The 20,353-nt window shown below is 37.4% G+C and overlaps 1 protein-coding gene across 5 annotated transcripts in view; it reads right to left on the bottom strand.

Annotated features, from left to right (window-relative positions):
- LOC134217493 (alpha-tubulin N-acetyltransferase) overlaps positions 1-20,353 on the bottom strand; it is a 90,381-nt gene that overhangs the window by 65,002 nt on the left and 5,026 nt on the right. Inside the window, exon 1 of one of the 5 annotated variants that reach the window (XM_062696259.1) lies at positions 6,019-6,167. The exons of 2 other annotated variants lie outside the window; for them this stretch is intronic. The gene's annotated coding sequence lies outside the window, so the exon portion shown is untranslated. Of the gene's footprint in view, positions 1-5,399; positions 5,676-5,696; positions 5,990-6,018; positions 6,168-20,353 lie in introns of those variants that run through there. 2 more of the 5 variants (XM_062696262.1, XM_062696260.1) reach the window with 2 other exon arrangements.

The following is a 20,353-nucleotide window of genomic DNA, read 5'->3' as shown; positions in this document are numbered from 1 at the left end:
ATCACCATTGAGGAGATAAGTTATGTAAAATTTTGGCATCGGTGTATAAGCTTTTTCGAGAAAAAATTGTTAATTTTCAGTATTTAATTCATCTCTGATCCATAATTGAACATCATTTTGTGTATGTTGTGGAAAAATAGTTGACTTTTCTAATTATAAACATCCACATTATCTCATCATTATTATGTTATCTGTTGGGGTAAATTCGACACCTGCCATCGAATCACGAAATATCTCTGTTTTATTAGACTTATCATTCGCATAATATCATTCATGTATTGGAAAACAAGGCGCCGAGGAGTATAACATAATCATAGATCGATTACATACCACATCATCATTGGGTGTGACAATAGGTCTAGTGGGTAATATTGGGTAATCAAGGAAAGCCTGCAGGTCGGATACCAATAGCGCTCAAAGAAGAACCATATTTTTAGGCTTATTTTGCTCTAAGCCAGAGGTTCCCAAACTTTTTGGATACGCGACCCACCTATCAGAATCCTAAATTGGTTGCGACCCACCAGGTACAAATGCATTGATTTTTATAAATTGGATAAAAATGAGTTTCCGTTAGATTTACCAAATCATAATAAATTGCTTCAAATCCCATCATTGTATTTTTGTTTTTTGAATTGGATGTGGAACTTGATTGGATTTGGATGGAATTTGGATTGGTTTTGAATTGTTTTTGAATTGGATTTGGATTGGATTCGCATTGGATTTGAATTAGATTGTATTTCAACTGAATTTGGAAATTAATTAGATTTGGATTGAATTAGAATTAGATTTGGATATGATTTTGATTGTATTTAGATTGGAATTGGATCGAATTTTTATTGGATTTAGATCGGATTCGAATTAGATTTTGATTTGATTCGAAATTAAATTGGATTTCAATTTGTATGGATTGGATTTGAAATAGATTTGGATTGTATTTGGATTGGAGTTAGATTGGGTTGGATTTAAATTAGATTTGAAATTGAATTGGATTTGAGTTTGATATGCATTGGATTTGGATATGAATTAAACTTGGGTTGGATGTGATTTGGATTTAGATGGGATTTGGAATTGATTCAGATTAGTTCTGGATTGGGTTTTGATTAGATGTGGATTGTATTGAACTTCATTCTATTTGCCATTTGCACAATAAAAGAAGACCATTGACCTCGTCAAGTTTGGCGGACGGTTGCTTTTAAATTTGCTGTCACGATTTTTGTTCGTTTCCGCAAGAAATAGATTCGGCTGATGTATATATTTTGAAAAAAGAGAAAGAAGAAGAAAAAAGTTTAAGTGATCTAGAGTTTGAGATTTAAGAGTTTGATGACTTTTACTCAAGTGTATTCTTGTAGTGTATTTGAGCGTGCGAAATCGTTTGTGTAGTTTGAATACGGGGAGGTATTTGTTGCAAATATGTATGAATGTGTGATAATACCAGGAAAATATGGATAAAAAAATTGCTCGGAATAGCGCTGGAAGAGTAGTGATTTTTTCGTGGACACTAGTTGTGGTCTTCTCTTCCTCAGTTCATTTATCCGGAATTGGATCAATTTGGTGAGAATGTTTCAATATGTTTTTATATGACTCCAAAACTAAATACGCGCTGGATTTAAAAATCCGGAAGTTTGTTTATGGATCCATTATCCAATTGATAATGGTAGCATAAACAGGCGGGGCTTATTGCAAGTGAAAGTGACCTCGGACTGGACGTGAGTTACCAGGCAGTCTGAAATGGGTCACTGGAGCTGCAGTAGAGCTAACACCTTCTAACTCCCGGGCTAAAGCTGACTTTATTAAAGACAGCTTTCTTCCATAATACCACTGCCGGACAGTGGGGGTTAGATTGAAGATACACACACACACCATTGACCTCGTCAAGTTTGATGTTCTCTTATAATCGAATCATTACTTAGATCGTTTATCTAAAAGCTGGTATATATTTGTGAGACTAAATAGTGACAAAGTTATAAATCAAGATTTGTCTTTCGCGACCCACCATTGATCAGCCTACGACCCCTCTGGGGGTCGCGACCCACAGTTTGGGAACCCATGCTCTAAGATATATTCAACCCGTTCTCTAGTGTTGTTCTTTCGTGATCCATTACCTCTGTAAACATGTAGCTTGTCACGGAACTGGTCATTTTCATTTCTTGTTATAATTGCACCATACGCATTTATTTTAAATCGCCGTTATAAACAACTTTTTAAAATAAGTGAAATTTAAATGTAGGTCAATATTTACAGTAGATAGTAAATTTGTTACTAACATTCTTATACTCTATATATTTTTCACTCACTCGAAACTAAATAAAGTATGATATGTGGTGATGATTTTAAATATATAAAATTTTGTTCAACCATCGTTTATGAATGATCCCTAAACATGAATTTCATACACAAAAATTAAAATGAATGTCGTTAAACATTTTCTATTATGTTGTAACATCATTTAGAATTGTTATGATGTTCAATTCCATAAAGACTTGATGTGTCGGTTTTACCCTCATGTGGTGTCGATCTTACCCGCACCCCAGCTGTTTGGGCTGGAAGATGGACTGTTCGCGTTTTCATCATAAATCAAATTCTATCAAGAAATATTGTCCTGAGACCACATGAACTGATGCATGAAGAGCCAAAGTATGTTTGTATGAAATTTCTAGACCGAAAAATTGTTTCATAGATTGAGGAACTGTAAAGTTGCTTAAGGTGTCGGTTTTACCCACGTTTCCCCTACATTTTTCTCTATCAAATTTTCAACATCATTGGGCCTAAATGTAGTATGTTGATGCAACAATAAAGACATTGTGCAGCTTTTACCAAAATGGAACGAATTGGCATGATGCTTGATCCTAATTTTCTCCAATTGATGTTCTTATATGGGACTGATATGCGATCATAGGCAGTGTTATGCAATTTCAGTCAATCAATATGGATGGATTAATAAATTTAGTTCCAGTACGGATTTCGATCCCTTGATTCAAAATCCGTCCACGGTAGACGGAATTTGATAAATTTCAATAATAAATATAATCAAACTTTGAAACTTTTGTAATAGTGATCGTGTTACATCCCTTGCACGCCCGATCGATTGATGAACAAGCTATTTACCTTCGAATAGTATTTTCTAGAGCCACATACGAATACCGAAATGCTTAGGTGTGCGGATTTCGAAATCCTATGGGATTTAGAAAAAATATTATTTCTGTTTTCTGCCAAAAGTTACGGCGGTTCCTGCAGGTCCTGTCCCATTTTTCGAGTTAAACTTCAACCAAAAATGACAGCTCAAAAATGTAGAGTCCGTCCTGTAAGGTCCAGATTAGTTTTGAAACAAACATTTATTAGTTAGAAACAATGAGCTAAAGCAAGAAATCAAAAAATACTTCGCAATACCTAAATTATAGGGCTACCTTACTAGTATTAGTTTTTGGTCGTGGACAAACTTTTGAAAATAAACATCTCCTTTTTTTCAAATCGTAAATCAGAATTCTGAATAGAAATATGTGAACTATAATGAGCCATTAAGAGCAATACATAGAAGATTTCCTTGAAAAAAACATGTGCAGTTTTCTGAAACTGTTTTCAAACAATTTTGTTCAAAAAATCCTGGCAATCTGGATGAGATTCTGGTGCACATTTTGAAGAAAATGCTGGTGAAAGATTAGGAAAATTTTTATTTCTATACCGCTTGTTTAATTGGGGACTTTACTTGCAGTAAAGCGATACGAAGCCAAAATCGTATTATTCAATACAATTTTTATTGATATAATGTTTTTATTTTTATAAATGATATACTAATGATATGATACTTTTATCGGCAAGGAACTTTTGTCAGCTTTCTCAAAAAAATATGTTTCTAGAAAATCTTTGAAGACAATAGTAGATGCTAGATAAACCCTTAGGAACATGAATAGATTTCTAAAGCAAAAACGGAGCGGAAAGGACTTCTAGAGTACATAATTGCTGGACGGACATTGGAGGTGAATCCTGATTTGAAGAATTTTGAGGAAAAATAACGCCTATGTCACTTCAAGAAGAACTTATGGAGATTTTTTGGTGTAACTTCTGCTTTTTTATTCTATTAGAAGTTATATAAGAATTTCTCGAACATAATCTGGGATTATTGGAAGAATTGAAAAATTATGGAATACATGGAAGCCCTCGAAATTATTCACCTTATAGGCTTGACGTGTAGTTTTGAATTATTTGGCATTATTTCTAAAAGCGAAAATTCTGGTGAAAAGAGGTAAGGGCTTCGTCCTACCACATCCATAGGTATCTCGGGTAGTGCTGGCAGAAATATTGATTTTTTTTTAAATATTGATAACTCAATCAATCTGCATTGCATTTTCAGCATACCCTCGGAAACCCCGGAAAATGGGAATCGCAGCAAGCCATACGCGCGGGTTGGTTGATTTTGAAATTGCTGTCACGTTTTTGTTTGTTCCCGCAATATTACTAGAAGAAACGTTTAATTGATCTGAAGTTTTCCATCTACGCGTTTGATGTCTTTTACAATAGTGTACTTCATAACTGAGTGAGCGAAATCGTTTGTATAGTTTGCATACGAAAATGTGTTTTTGGTGAAAATATATGCGGCTGTTTGATAATATCAGAAAATATTGCTCAGCATTATTCTGAACAAAAACAAGGTAGGTATTTTGTTTTGTGCGCACTAGGAGGGAACTTCGCTTCATCAGTTAAATTATCCGGAATTAGATCAATTTGGAGAGATTGTTTCAATGTGTTTTTACTATGATTTCAAAACTAATTTGAAAAATCCGGAAGTTTGTTTATGGATCCATTTTCTTCCACGAATGTTGATAGAAATTATAGACCAGTGATTAAATGTAAATATGTAGTAAAATGTAAAAAAAACGGTGAGTCATTACTAAATGTTGGATCTGACAAAAGATATTTTAGTTACTAGATAAATATTGTCGCTACTGTTCCCTTTGTTCTGCTGTCCGAAACATGTGTGGTACATACCTGTCAAATCGTATGGATTTTCCATCTTTGACATTTAGCTCCCCTATCCTCGCCAGCAAAAGATGTTCCGGACAGCGACGACAGCGACAATCTTTATCTAGTAACTAAAATATCTTTTGATCTGACTATGAATCGTGAGTATGAACGAAATTTCTAATCAATCACGCCAACGGCAGATAAGAACGAAATGCCTTATCATATGCATTCTCCACAATCGAGAGTATTATCAACAGTGTAGTTACAAACAGCTACATTGTGTCATTGTCAAGGTAAACATCACTCCGGTTAGCTATTTGATAATAATTCTTTTATCATCCGATTGTGATATCTGGCTGACATTCCGAATGGATCATTGCCGGTACCTACTTGCGATAGTCCGACATCAACCCTTACCACGATTGACCTAACCCATTCACCTAAATCTTGCGCCCCAACGAACGCGAACTTGGGCTCACAAACCGTACTTTTCCCCGACACTTATCCACGGACTGCTGCGCCTTCCATCAACTAAAACCGTTCGTTCGTCTCAGTGCGCTGGTTATGATTACATATTCAGATGGTCGGTCCTCCGCAAAACAGTTTACTGTAACCGCAGAAGTAATAGGCACACGACTTCTTTTCGCATGCCATGCTATGAGTCACTTTTGGTTGCGGAAGCCTCCTGTACTCGTTCGGTTCGCGGCGCCAACCAGCAACCTAAGAAAACACCTCACCACCGATGCCGATCCACTACCACTAGTCGTGTGCTTTTGGCTGTTCGATTTCACATTCACAAATGGCAAACTCTGCTATAGCAACCTCCAGGTGCGCTGACGAGGTTCCCCAGTGCTATTCCAGCCATGTTTTTGGCTCTTATTCACTAAAATAACTGCATTATATTCGTGGGCGTCCAAGGGAAACAGTAGTACGATTGTTTATGCAATGCCACATAAATAACAACAAAACACAAAAGCAAAGCCCCACAAAAAAATCAGAGCACCTAGAAAGAGTACCTCAGGGCACGTAATACTGAAAAGCACGACTCAAATTACCAACCTTCTGGTCCGACGCCTGATTGTGTTCTGGTGGTGTGGTGCATAGTTTGCTTTGATTTCTAGCGGAGTGGTCGGTCATGTTAGTAGACGCCAGCGCCGCTCTCACGGCTGCTCACCAAAGTTGGCGCGTTGTTGTATTCGACGTCGCTGGTGGCGTCTGTGCTCTGCTGGTATGCACACATCAAGCTGTGCATGAGGTACCTTGCCGACATACCTAGATACGGATTTTATTTCACATTTAGTAGACGTTTCTTGAGATTTACTACAATATGATTTACCAACAACGCTTTCGCGTGAGCTCGCTCTGTGTAAACGACCCACGAAAAGAAGAGGCTAAGTGCAAGCAATGATGTAGTAGTAGTAGCTTGCGACAAAATAATCCTTTCAAGTGGTTTTATTTATCATGAATTAGAATCAGTAGCGTATACAGAGGAACGTGACAATTGGCGATCAGTTTGGCTTCAAAAAAAATTTAAAACTATGAAGGAAGATTGTATTTGTCGTAATTTGCGAAACATATTTTGCTGGTGAAATGCTTTCGTTTCGGCAGTTATGTTCCCAACAAGCGAATAAGAACAAAGGGAGCTAGCGAGAGTCTTCCTCCATAATTTAATACCTTTATTCTACGTTATTTTATTACTTGGATTTCGTGAAATTTAACTTCATAAAAACATTATTTTTCTCAATTTCATTCCCAGAAACTTCGCAGGGCTAATTTTCAATTTAGAGACAAGATACTTACTTGAGACAAGATAATTAGGTTTAAAAATTCGAGACGAGCCAGCCTCGGACTGAAAGTCTCGCTAATAAAGAATAATCCAAAAAAAACAGATTAATCCACCTAGCGGTGATGATGCCTTTCTCGCTCATTACAAAATGTGTCGAGAAAAATTCTTTAGAGAGATCAATAGAACAAACATAAAGCAATTAATGATTTTTGACTGTCATATTCCAAAAATGTGGCAAAATTGGATTGTGAAGAAATCGTATGGAAGTGGTGCATGTTATATTCAGTAAATTTTACAGAAGACACATTTTTCCAAAAACTTCTAAAATAAAATTCAAATTTGCAGTTTTCTGCAATTCAACTGTACCAACGTGTTATGACTGATGTGCCTAAAGCTAGTAATGAGAAATATGCGAAGTTTCTTAACAAATTTCAAATTTGTTAGAACAAAATACACATGTACCACTATTAATGGGAACAAAATGCAACAGGAACCGAAAATCGTTGCCAATAAAGACAACAACAGAGTAAATGTTACTTATTAAGACTGCTATCGCCGAAGAAAATCGATCTTAATAGCAAAACTTCAGTCGTCAACCCCCAAATAGTTTAATTGTAAACAAATAATTAACCGAAGCCCGAATGCATCCATTTTTGAAAGAATAAAAACCAAAAATAGTGAACTGTGTTCCAAAATCTGGAAAAAAAGAAACACAGTATCTTTGAAATACTTTCTCAGTAATAGCAAAAATTAGGTCGTCTGAGTACACGCGATCACATGCGTAGGGCAATCAAACTCATCAAATGCTTTAGCCAAGTAAGCCTTTGGCACAGCAGAGTGTTATTGATTCCCACTCCGCCTAGCCCGTTGTTGGGGGCATAGAGTGCGATCCTCTCGTTTAATAAACAATGTGCACTCGCTTGACTGTGGATATACAAAAAAAAAAAATACATGTGAAGATTGGACAAATCAAGCATCCGAAAGATATTCAATTTGCAAAAAAGAGAGCTAACCGCGGTGGAGGTTGGTACTCGGATTCTGATGGCTTTTCTGCAAACGTGACCTTTAAGTGGTCTTGATGTGTAGGGGTTATCACGCCTATCTAAAAAGTAGGAGGTTGAGGGTTCGAGTCCCTCCAAGACACGTGGATTCTTTTTCACAAATTTCATATCAATTTGTCCATTTCGAAACATTTGCTGTGCATATGCACAGCCAAGATATTTAACAAAAAAAAAACTAAAAGTAGCTAAAACTATTTCGAGCGCCTATTCCGACTACAACCTTTATCAGAATAAAGCTATAATAAGGAGGCTCTTGATGTCAAAGTGGTCGTCTAACATCTCGTAATCTAAACAGACTGTAAGAGTCCCCTTTTAGAAAACCAAGAATGTTCAAACGTATGTTGGAAGCATTTTTGACAAACATCATCGGATAATGGTAAAAGAGTAGAAAATGTGGTTACCTGATAACTTTCCCTTAAAACCACAAACGTCCATTATGGATGAAATTTATTCGATTAACGATAATTTAAACTACGGGCAACATAAGCTCAGATCCTATTTTCAGTTGCTGGGCGACTTGATACTTTGAATTGCTCTGATTAAATCAGAACTAGTAATCTGCTAACTCACACATCAATTAAGTCCCTTACTCCGATGTATGTATAATTAGTCCTACAAAGGGTTTCAAAGTTCCATCATCCGAGCTAGCGATTTTTGGATTTCAAGGTTTAAATTATATCCACGGAATTCAAATTGAACATGAGTTATGAAAAATATTAATCGAAAGATTTAAGATAAATAAACGCAATTGAAAAACGCTCATTTCTATGAACATTGAAGTTGCTCCGCCTCTCCTTTATGGAATATTTCTGTGCCAAAGGAGCGTGACTTGAAATTTTTTTCAATCTGTATTTGTCGATGACACTTGATATTCTATTGAGACTTCACTAGTTACGCAGTTCACATTTTCATATATTCATGAAAAATAAAACAGACAACAAAAAAAAAACGATCTCTCTTTGAACGTGCTCGGAAAATGAGTTAGTTTTTGATACCTAATTATTCTTTTATGGTCATTTTCAATACAAAACAATGGGCAGCAACTTGATGCAATAAATCGGTTAAGGAAAAATGCATATAAAAATTGTATTTTGGCCATAACTTCTGAGCCCATAATCTGATTTCTAATACAACTTGTTGTGAAAATACAAGTATAGATCGATTTCTCTTCGTCTATGTTTTCTTTTAATTATTGTACCGAATTGCGCTAGTTTGTCGATAATTTGATGGTTTGGTGTGATAAAGGATGATTGTATCTTGCACTAGAATCAATAATCACGGTTGTAGCTGTTGAAATAATTGAGTTATCAATAAAATATAAAATCGATTAAGAGAAATCGATCAATACAGTTACGCCCCTATGAAACTTAGCGCTAGAATAGTTTCCGGGCCTCTTATAAAAAGTTTGTTTATTGTAAAACAAAAGTATATTGGCCAAAACTTCCAGCCCAGAGTCCAATCAGCCCAGTTTTCAATGGAAAACAATCGGACAGGGTTCCTTGCCGAACACAATTTGTTGCGAGCAAATCGGTTGATGGAATCTGATTGAAAAATTGGCGAGACTTTCGTAATTTTCGTTATTTTCGTAATTTTGCGTAAAAAATGTATTTTGACCATAGCTTCTAATCCCTTCAGCCCATTTCTTAATAGAAAGCAATGGGACGGGATTCTCCGTCGAACGCTACTTTTGCGAGCCAATCGATTAAAGGATAAGTGCCAAAAAAGTGAGCTAGATTTTTTCACTCTCCTTCGTCCAAAGAAAATGTATTTTGGCCTTAACTTCTGAGCCCATAGTCCGATTCAGCCAATCATAAATAGGAAAAAATGAGACCGGATTCCACGCCGAATGCAACTGGTTAAAGATAAGTGCTTTAAAAATGAGCGTAATTTTTCCACTCGTTTTTGTCTAAAGAAAATGCATTTTGGCCATAACCTTTGAGCCCATAGTCCGATCTGGCCAAATTTCATTTTTTTATTTTTAACTTCTCCATCAAACTGATGTCGTTAAAATGTGTGTTTTGAAGTCAAGTTTTTGTGGTAAAAATTTTGTGAATAAATAAAGATGGGTTTTTAAGATATTTCCATTTTTACAATAATTAACGATTTTTTCCAGTGTAAAATATTTTTTTTGACCCATACAATATTTTCTCCATAAAGTCCTTTTAGCCTCCTACAATTCCTTCTCAGATAGTTTGTTCGTACAATAATCGGTTTACAATTTACAATATTTTTATAATAATTTGCTCGAAAACACATTTGACCTTTTTATAAATTACTCTAGAGTCAGTCTGCTGTGCCGAAGATATGTGCAAAATTTCATCCCAATTAAAGACGATCATGTTAAAATTTCGTTATTTATGTGTCATTCTGCGTGGAATGCGTCAAGTGCCAAAAGAGTGAGCTAGATTTTTTCACTCGTCTTCTCCAAAAGAAAAAGTATTTTGACCATAACTTCTGAGCCCATAGTCCGATCCGGCCAATTTTCAATAGGAAATAATGGAACAGGATTCTGCGTAGAATGCATTTTCGGTTAAGTGTGAAAAATGGGCTAGACTTTTCCACACGTTGTTGTCTAAAAAAAAGTATTTTGACCATTACTTCTGAGCCCATAGTCCTATCCGGCCAATTTTCAATAGGAAATAATGAGATAGGATTCTGCATCGAGCAAATCAGTTATGGGTAAGTGCCTGAAAAGTGGGCTAGACTTTTTGCGCACATACACACATACATACACTCACACAGACATCACCTAGATTCGTCGAACTGAGTCGATCGGTATATAACATTGTGGGTCTCCGAACCTCCTATAAAAAGTTTGTTTTTGAAGCGAACATATAGCCTTTTACTTTGTATACGAGAAAGGCAAATAAAAGTAGGAAACAAGAATAAGAAAGAAGGAAGAAAGAAGAAGGAAGAAGAGAGCAGGAAGAAGGAAGAAAAATGAAAGAAGAAGGAAGGAGGAAGAAAAAACTAAGAAGAAGTTCACTATTCTCTTCCAACTCTTTACTCTCTTTACTGTGCACACTAATTACGTAAGCACAAGGGGGGGGGTCTTCCATGTATGGGAATTGTATGGGAAAAGTCTTACATGTGGGGAGGGGGGGGGGGTCGAAAAACCTAGAAAAAATGCTTACGTAATTAGTGTACGGACCTACTTCTCCTTCTCACTCTTGACTGCTCGTAATCTGAGGTAATTTTTTTCAACTATTCGACCCAACGGCATTCGGCCAAACGACCCGTTCGGCCAAATGGCCTGACTCCATTTCAACCTTCCTAGTGCATTGAAAAAAAGTTATATGTTGTGCATTAGTGGGTCAAAAATTACCCCAACTTTAATTCGCTGACAAAAGTGTATTTTCGAATCAATTTTCAATATATTGGAACCAAATTGAAGGTATGGATTCCGCGGATGTTGTTACGGACTAGTTTTCAAGTTGGCCATTCTGGTTCTTAGGCAAATTTTTGGCGTAATTTCTATTCAAGAGTAATTTCGGAAATGCTCTCCAATTTGCGTAGTAACAATCTCAATAGAGGGCCCTCCTTAGCCGTGCGGTGAGACGCGCGGCTACAAAGCAAGACCATGCTGAGGGTGGCTGGGTTTGATCCTGGTGCCAGTCTATGAAATTTTCAGATTGGAAACTGTCTCGACTTCTCGGGCATAAAAGTATCATCGTGCTAGCCTCATGATATACGAATGCAAAAATGGTAACCTGGCTTAGAAACCTCGCAGTTAATAACTGTGGAAGTGCTTAATGAACACTAAGCTGCGAGGCGGCTCTGTCCCAGTGTGGGTATGTAATGCCAATAAAAAGAAAAGAAATCTCAATAGAATGTAGCCATTATCTATTTTCGTGGATCAACACAATTCCTGGTTATTCCAGTCAGTTCTTGAAACTTATAGTTTCCCACTTAAGTACATTTAACCGTTGTGTGGCCGGCAAAAAAACACCCTTAACAGGCCGGCAGGGTACCCGGGTACCCACGAAACTAAAATGCTTATATCTCTGGAAATTTTCAACCGATTTCAACAATTTTGGGCTTATTCGATTCAGAATTTTCTCTTCTATAAAGATGTTATCAGGATAAACCGATCCGGTCAATTCGATTCCTGGAAAATCCGGATTTCCAGGAACATGTCCTGCATAAATGATACTGATCGTGGATTTCAGTAGCTAATCAGCTATATGGCTATCAAACTTCTTGAAATTCCATCATTAGATTGATTTTTATCGATTTGGGTCCATCAGAAGTGCAGACTTTCGATTGGCCATTCCAGAACAGGTTCCTCGAGGGGTCATAGGTGGCCATGAACATTGTTCAATGGAACATCAACAATATGGGTATCAAACTTCATGAAATTAACTGTTGCGTATATCCTTCATGATCTTAGGCTCACCAGACAAGTTGACTCCGGAGTGGCCATTCTGGAACAGGTTCCCCGGGAGCCGGGGTTGGCCAAAAACATTTCTCATTGGACCCCCAACAATATGGGTATCAAACTTCTTGAAATTGTCTCAAGCGTTTATTTCTGATCTATTTGGGTTCATCAAACAAGTTCACCCCGGATTGCCAATTCCGGAATAGGTTGTCAAGAGGAGTCAAGAGTGTTCATAAACATTTTCAGAGCCGCATTTTGTTTTATATCAATTTATCTAGCAATGTGAGTGCATAATCAATGCAAGGACCACTCATTTGCGCCGGGTGACCAGCAGGAGACCCACCATAAGATTCCGGACACTCGGGGATATGATCGATTCCAGAAATTCTTCTAAATAGATGTGACTTTTCATAAACCCATGACATGTGACAATGATGTTTCCTGTGAAGTGAAAAGACGTATTGCTGCTGCGAACAGGGGCTTCCTCGAATATTGGAAACGAAATTTGCTCTGATTCGTAAGAATGTAAAAAGAGGCGGACAGGAAAGCTTTTGACGTTTTCGAGCGAAAAGTGCTACGTACAATTCTCGATGGGAAACTAGGAAAAGATGTGTGGCACAGACGCATGGATCACGAGCTGTATCAAGTGTATAAAGAAGAAAATATTGTGAATCGTATAAAATACGGTAAACTCCAGTGGGCCGGTCACTTAGTGCGAATGTCGGAAGAAAGAATAGCAAAAACAATATTCACCACAGATCCGGATAGAGGCCAGTGACTTTGCGGAAGGCCACGAACATGCTAGCTGCTGCACGCGTTGTGTCGGACCTGGGAACCCTAAGCGTTTATGAAAACTGGAGGAACATCACCCAAGATTGACAATTGTGAAGCTCTACAATACGTCAGTCAAAGGTTGTTTAGAGCTTCTAGTGGAGCGTTTTCACTTGTCATAAGACGATTTCGTACAATCTCATTTTATTCCATCCATTCCATTTGAAGTGAACGAACGATTTATTGAAAGTCGCAGCATTATTGGATGTACTGTGGCTATCCGTTTAGATTGCATCAATTATGCTCTCACATTTCTCAACAAGCGATTTCTAAAACCTCACAACTTTCTAGGACGACTTAAAAATTGGCACATCTTCGAAAGTTTCGAAGCTTCCAGATGCTCACCTAACGGCCACACGGTGTCAATGAATGATTCTCGAATTGATTTTGATCGCACACAGCTACAAAAAAAGTCGCAGCTAACTAGAGCGAGTTTCTAGAATTGATTACCTTTTCGGCTATTCCGGAGCTTCTGGAGCACCACTTAATGGCCTCCCGGGGTCAACGTTCGGTTTTTGAAATGATATTGGTCTCATTTTGATGCATAAAAAACAGTACGGTTTACGAGGATGAATTTAAAAATTGGCCCTTTTCTCAGAATGTTCCGGAGTTCCCTGGAGTACCATTTAGCGGAGTTTTGCTCTCACATTCATAACAAACCACTGTATTCTAGGACGATTTTCAAGAATTTATCTTTACTATGGGTGTTCCAGACCTTCAGTGCCAGATGACCAATGGTGGTCAATGCGTTGTTCATGCAATGATTTTACTCTCACAATGCTACAACAGGTAATAGTTTCTAGGACGGATTTCCAGAATTTTCATTACGCCAACAATAGACTTATAAAAAAAATAAATAGACTTATAAATCAAAATATAATCTTCTACATCTGGTTATTTCTCCTGATGTTCCAGCAAAAGATATTTTAGTTACCAGATAAAGATTGTCGCTTCGGTTCCCTTTGTTCTGCTGTTCGAAATATGTGTGGTACCTAACTGTCAAATCGTATGTATTTTTCCTTCATTGACATTTAGATCCCCTATCCTCGCCAGCAAAAGATGATCCGGACAGCGACGACAGCTAAAATATCTTTTGTTCCAGCACTTTCTAAAAACCACTTAGTAGCCATCCGGGATGAATGAGTAGTCCTTGTATTGATTTTGCTTCCTCATTGCTACAACACTAAAATTCTAAAAAGTCTCAGTTTTCTAGGATAAACTTTCAGAATCGGCAACTTCTCCGGATGTTTTGGAGCTTTCGGTGGTCCACTTAGTTGCCTTCTGGTGTCAAAGGGTGGTCCTTGCAATGATTTTGCTCTCAACACACGGATTGCAAAAAACTGCAGCTTTCTATTTTTTTATTTATATTTATTTATATTGACAAGTATTCATGGCCACTTAAGACCCTACGGGGAACCTGTCCTGGAATAGAAACTATAAAATCAGCACGTCTGGTGGCTCTAAAACAAACAGAAACAATCTGCTGAGGCAATTTCATGAAGTTTGATGCCCATTTTGTTGAGGTTCATTTGAAAATTGTTTATGACCATTCTTGGCCCCACTGGGAACCTGTTCCGAAATGGCCACTCAAATTTTCACACATCTGTTGGTACCAAGATAATATACAACAGTCTGCTGTGGAAATTTCAAGAATTTTGACATCCATATTGTTGGGGATCCAATGAGAAATGTTTTTGGCCTACCTTGACCAAACCCCCCCCCCCCCCCTTTCCCCACCAGGAAAACTTGTTCCAAAATGGCCACTCCGGAGTCAACTTGTCAAGAACACACGCTGGAAATAATTTCAAGAATAATTAATTATTTTAGAGCGTCTTAGGGGAAATGCTACAGGGTTAAAATACTATTATTCTTCCATTTACTTCCACTATTAACTTTTTTATGTATCAACAAGCAGATACGTATTTCGTTTCCTACTTGGAAACTTCTTCAGTGTTGTTATCGACTGAAGAAAAACATTGCTCATTAACTTTAAATATGGTGTGTAGGTAGAACTGTAGGTAAAAATTAGGGCACGTCCTTGGACCGATTCGTCGTCGTCCCGTGGGTAGTAATCTAAACAGCCAGGTATATCCGTTTCCTTGATCTTTGTTAAGTAAGTTTATTTGTTTTGTTTGTAAATTTCTAAGCTTTCCGCTACGTCAAGTTTCAAGGATTTTGTATTTGTCTGAGAAGTGATATGTTGTCTTTGGTTAATTGATGATCTTCGTTAAATATATGTTCAGCTACTTTAGATTTGAAATGATAATGTATACCCTTTTCAGTGTCTTTGTTTGCTTTAGTTACTTCTGCCAAATGTTCTTTGAACCTCGTGTCTATTGTTCGTTTTGTCTGTCCTATGTAGATTTTGTCACAGTGTGGGCATGATATTTTATAAACTCCAGATTTTCCTAATGCGTCAACAGGGTCTTTTGTGCTTCCAAGTAGTGTCTTCAGTTGGTTGTTCCTGCTACTGAAAACTAATTCGATACCAATTTTCTAAATTTTGAGCGTAATGGTCTGGTTATATTATGGTCAAAATTAACGGATACTCGTCATAATTCATTTGTTATTGGTGATAATGTAGTTACTGATTTTTCTGTACTGGGTTTTCTATGTTTGTCTATAATAGCTTGAATAGTTCTAGTTGGTATCCGTTTGGTCTGGCTGTTTTTGAAACAGCTAGACTAACAGATACTCAACTATTAGACAAAAACAAAAGCAAACATGAAAAGGACCAAAAGAACAAAAGAATCGAGCAGACATAGAACAAACATCGTCACTGCAGACAGTTCAACATATTTAAAGTTAATGAGCAATGATCGTAACACTGAAAGATTTCCAAGTAAACGAAATATCTCAATACATAAAAAAGATAATAGTGAAAAATGGAAGAATAATAGATTACAACAATTTCAAGAAGTTTGATACCCATATTTTTGATGTTCCTTGAAAATTGTTCATGGCCATATATGACCCCTCGAGGAACCTGTTCTGGAATTGAAGATGGCCAATTGAAGATCTGCACGTCTGATGGACCCAAATCAATAAAATCAACCTGCTGATAAAATATCAAGAAGTTTGATACTCATATTGCTGATTACCTATCGAAATCCACGGTCAGTATCATCTATGCAGGACATGTCCCTAGAAATCCGGATTTCCCGGTGATCCAAGGGACCCGACCAATTCAATCCTAAAACAGCATGATAAAGGACAAAATTCTGAATCGAATGAGCCCAAAACGGTTGAAAACGGTTAAAAATTGCCTAAGATGTAAGCATTTTCGTTTCGTGGGTACCCGGGTACCCTGCCGGCCATTTAAAGGGTAAAAAAATGTCGGAACCCCTCCCTCCACCCCTCCTTAATCAAAATTTCAGTTAACCCGTACAATCGATTTTGGCCGTCATTATTGTGGATATGACAGAGTTTCAACATCCTACTATGAAAATTTATTTAGATATCGCGAATTGAATTCCAAAAAGGTACCCGGGTACCCAGCCGGCCACACAAGGGTTGACAATCAATTGTTACTTAAAGTACGATAATAAAAAACTTCGTAAAACTTAGAATCTAGTTCCTTCAAAACCGATTCCTGGGAACCAGAATGGCCAAACTGAAAACTAGTCCGTAACAACATCCGCGGAATCCATACCTTCAATTTGGTTCCAGAATATTAAAAATCGGTTCGAAAATGAACCTTTGGGTGCGAATTCAAGTTGGGGTCATTTTTGACCCGCTAATGCACAATGTGTCACTTTTTTTTTGTTGCGGCTAACCTAGAGGTCGCTAAAAGCTGGTTACCATCCAAAAATTTCAGAAAATTTCAAAATCCTATCTCATTTGGTTACAAAACTGCAACGTTTTTAAATCATTTCTGGGCCAAAATGGACCCCAGTGCACTAGGAAGGTTAAGGTTGGGTTCCGACACTCATTATAACTGGATTTAAATTTTGAAATTGACTTTGAAAAAATAATGTTTCTACATTAATTGTAATTTGGAGGCTTAGTAGTAAAAATCAGGGTTGTAGCACTGGATGAAGGTGATGTTTTTTTTTATTTATTTGTACCGATTTGAAATCAACTTCACATTCCAGGTGAAAGAGAGAAGTAAACCTCAGAACTGGAATGCACCACAGTGGACTGCACAAATTCGCAAAGCAAATGATAAAAAATCACCACGTGTTTAAATGTGCAACTGATTTTTATGTGGTAACGCACGAACTGAATTCTAAATTTCATCTCTGCACTAACAGTCATCTCACCACGACGGCGATGAATGCGACCATAGTTTACACAAAGATCTATGTTTTTCACTGTATTGACTTTGAAATATTGCTACCATGGTTCAAACAAAGAAAACCTAAAATAACAAAGAGAAAGATGTTATAGAGATTGATAATAGACTTGGCATAGAAAAAAGAGCCTCACACGTCGAGAATCTTGTTCACGAATTTTCAATAGGGCGAGATTGACGAGATTTTTACGCAGGAAATCGAGAATACGGCCGTTAATTAAGAGGACCAAAATCCAACGGATAATTTTTCCGAGTATTTTAACCACGTAATAATGGAAATAAGAGCACGTAAATTGTTATGGAAACATTACTCAGAAGTATAGGGTAAAGATTTGGATTGCTATTTTTGACATGGCATGGGTGCAAGACCATTCTCTCCTACACTAAAAATATGTGCATTGTTATGACTTTGAAGCCATAAAGTTTAATACCCATTGATACATACACCCAGGTTTTTTTTACACGGTTTGGTTTTAGTCGTTTAAGACCTTCAGCGTCAATGAAACAATGAGTTGACCCCACCAAAAAATTCACAAAAAATCAAAGAAAATTCAGGGGGTATTTAAAAAGTTGTGAAAGTTCGGGTTTACCGAGAAATTGATGAATTCCAACCGTGTAAAAAAAACCTGGGTGTAATTAAAAAAATGGTCACCTTTCTTGAAACCGATTTCACGGATTTAACGGTAACGGTCATAGTTATATTAGATGTTTGTCGACCGATCTGTGATATAAATTCATCAATCATCTCAGAAAAAGCTCTAGTTTCTGTAAAAAAAATGCAAAAGGCCAATAGCCTCGATCATTTTGTTCAGCCTCTGTGTATGCAAATTTCAAACATAATATGGCGTTATGGCAAACCAACATCAATACAATGATTGAATGGTTATTTGGATATATGTATAACGTTTTTGAATCCCAACGCATTACTTATTCTATATAAACTTATATAAAAAAATCAATCTATATCTATATCTATATCTATATATATACATAAAAATGAATTTCTGTCTGTCTAAACCTTATAGACTCCGAAACTACTAAACCGATCGGCTTGAAAATTTGTATGCAGAGGTTTTCGGGGCCGCCGGGGAAGGTCCTTAAGGTGGTTATACAACAAAGCCACAAATCGGCCATCTTGGATACCACGTGCTTTTTCTAGTGATTTTTCAAGAGCACGAATTGAGAGAACCACAACGCCCATGGGGATGAAACATCCGTAAATCGTTTACTTACTTATGCTAAACAATCGACTTGAATTTCAGCATTGTACGAAAATTATTACGCTAGATATGAACTTTTGATAATAGGAGTAGAAAACCGTGTGGTGAATTTAAAATTCACCACATGGCTTGATTATATAATCACCTTAAGATGGTGCGAGACCCTTTCCTCCTTTGGAAAGGGGGGGCTCCCATACAAATGAGACAGAAATTTCTGCATAACTCGAGAACTAAGCAGAGAATAAATCAATTTTAGGCGAAACGAAGTTCGTCGGGTCTGCTAGTTATAAATAAATAAACCATTTTAAGGTGATTATACAATTGGTCTCGTGATGAGTTTCAAACTCACCACAAATTCTTTTACTCCCATTGCAGTAAATTACCCATTAAATTCCACTACTTTATTGTACCTTTGACAGATACGTATTTCGACCTCAACAGTAAGGCGTCGAATCAAGTACGAGACACCGAAGACGGCCTTACTGTTGAGGTCGAAATACGTATCTGTCAAAGGTACAATAAAGTAGTGGAATTAAATGGAATAGTGCAGACTCGTCTTATGACAAGTTAGTTGGGTACGTTTAGCTAATGCATAATATCCTTCATATCCTTCAGGAAAGATAATGATTGTTGTTCTAGAGCATCCAAAGTTATCATATGTTCGAATTCACCGCTTTTTACAACCAAGAAGGCTAAGACACTGTGATTCATTTAACATCAATTCTAAAACAAACCACGCTATTCCAAATTGCCGCCTTCTTCCGGACTTGTTTCGTGCGCCATTCGCTCATGACCACGCGTAGGCCCTAATTCATTGCCTCCACTATACCCCGTGGAGGCGGTTGACGACGCGCGGTTCGGTCCGGTGTCCGCACGATGATCGTTCTATCATACGTTAGTTCTGCATCTATGCTGCACGAAATGATAGAAGCGGCGTTCGGTTTTGGTTCGCTCTGTCTGACCATGGTAAATTGACAACACAATTGCAGCGGATCAGTTTGAATCACCGCAAGTGATTCATCCCTCATGCCAGCTTGGAACGTAGGGATCGGTTGTTGAAGTCATCGCAAGGGGAGCTGCCTACTTAAACGCATACTAACTTTCACGATCATGATTCCGAACGTTACCACCATCATCGTCGATTGGCAAGGTCAAATGCTCAACGAAGCCGGCGAGATTACGTCAGCTCTGAAAGCGAACATTACCGTCGTCTTCGTCGATGTTGGTACGATGGTTTGAAAAGTTCATTGAAACGAGATGTTAGTAAAATGTATCCGCTTAGTGAAGATACGTAACGATCTATGCGTTTTGGAAAGCATTTGTTTGTTTGTGCAATCGAGCTGAACTTTCGAGTTGAAAATTAAAAATATTCCTCATTCACGTAAACAATGACGACGCGTCGGTAGCCAAAGCGTTCTTCATAAAGTTACGTTTGAAGGACGATCACGTTTCCTTATTGGGAAACTTGAATTTCTCATGTGATGTATTAAGTAGCAGATTTATACAGAAAAAAATAGTCAGTCGCTCTTCAAATAAAGGAAACATGGTACATGGTCAAATAAAGGAAACATAGACAATGTTCTTCTAGTGTAGATAATTCTGAGAGAGCATTGTCAACCAGAAGGTTTTTAACTACATCATTATTTACATATATTCACATATTATTCTATTGTCGATATGCGCACTTTGATTGCAATGTTGTTGTGTATCAGTGTTTTGCAATTGAATTAAGTTCTAGCCACTGAAGCCGACTTTACAGTTGATGTTGAAATACAGGCATACCTCGATAGTACGTACCCTCGATAGTGCGTACCCTCGATAGTA

The sequence above is a fragment of the Armigeres subalbatus genome, chromosome 2, assembly GCF_024139115.2.
Source record: "Armigeres subalbatus isolate Guangzhou_Male chromosome 2, GZ_Asu_2, whole genome shotgun sequence".
Lineage (NCBI taxonomy): Eukaryota > Metazoa > Arthropoda > Insecta > Diptera > Culicidae > Armigeres > Armigeres subalbatus.
The sequence above is the reverse complement of the archived record's forward strand: the minus strand, read 5'-3'. Positions and strand labels throughout refer to the sequence as shown.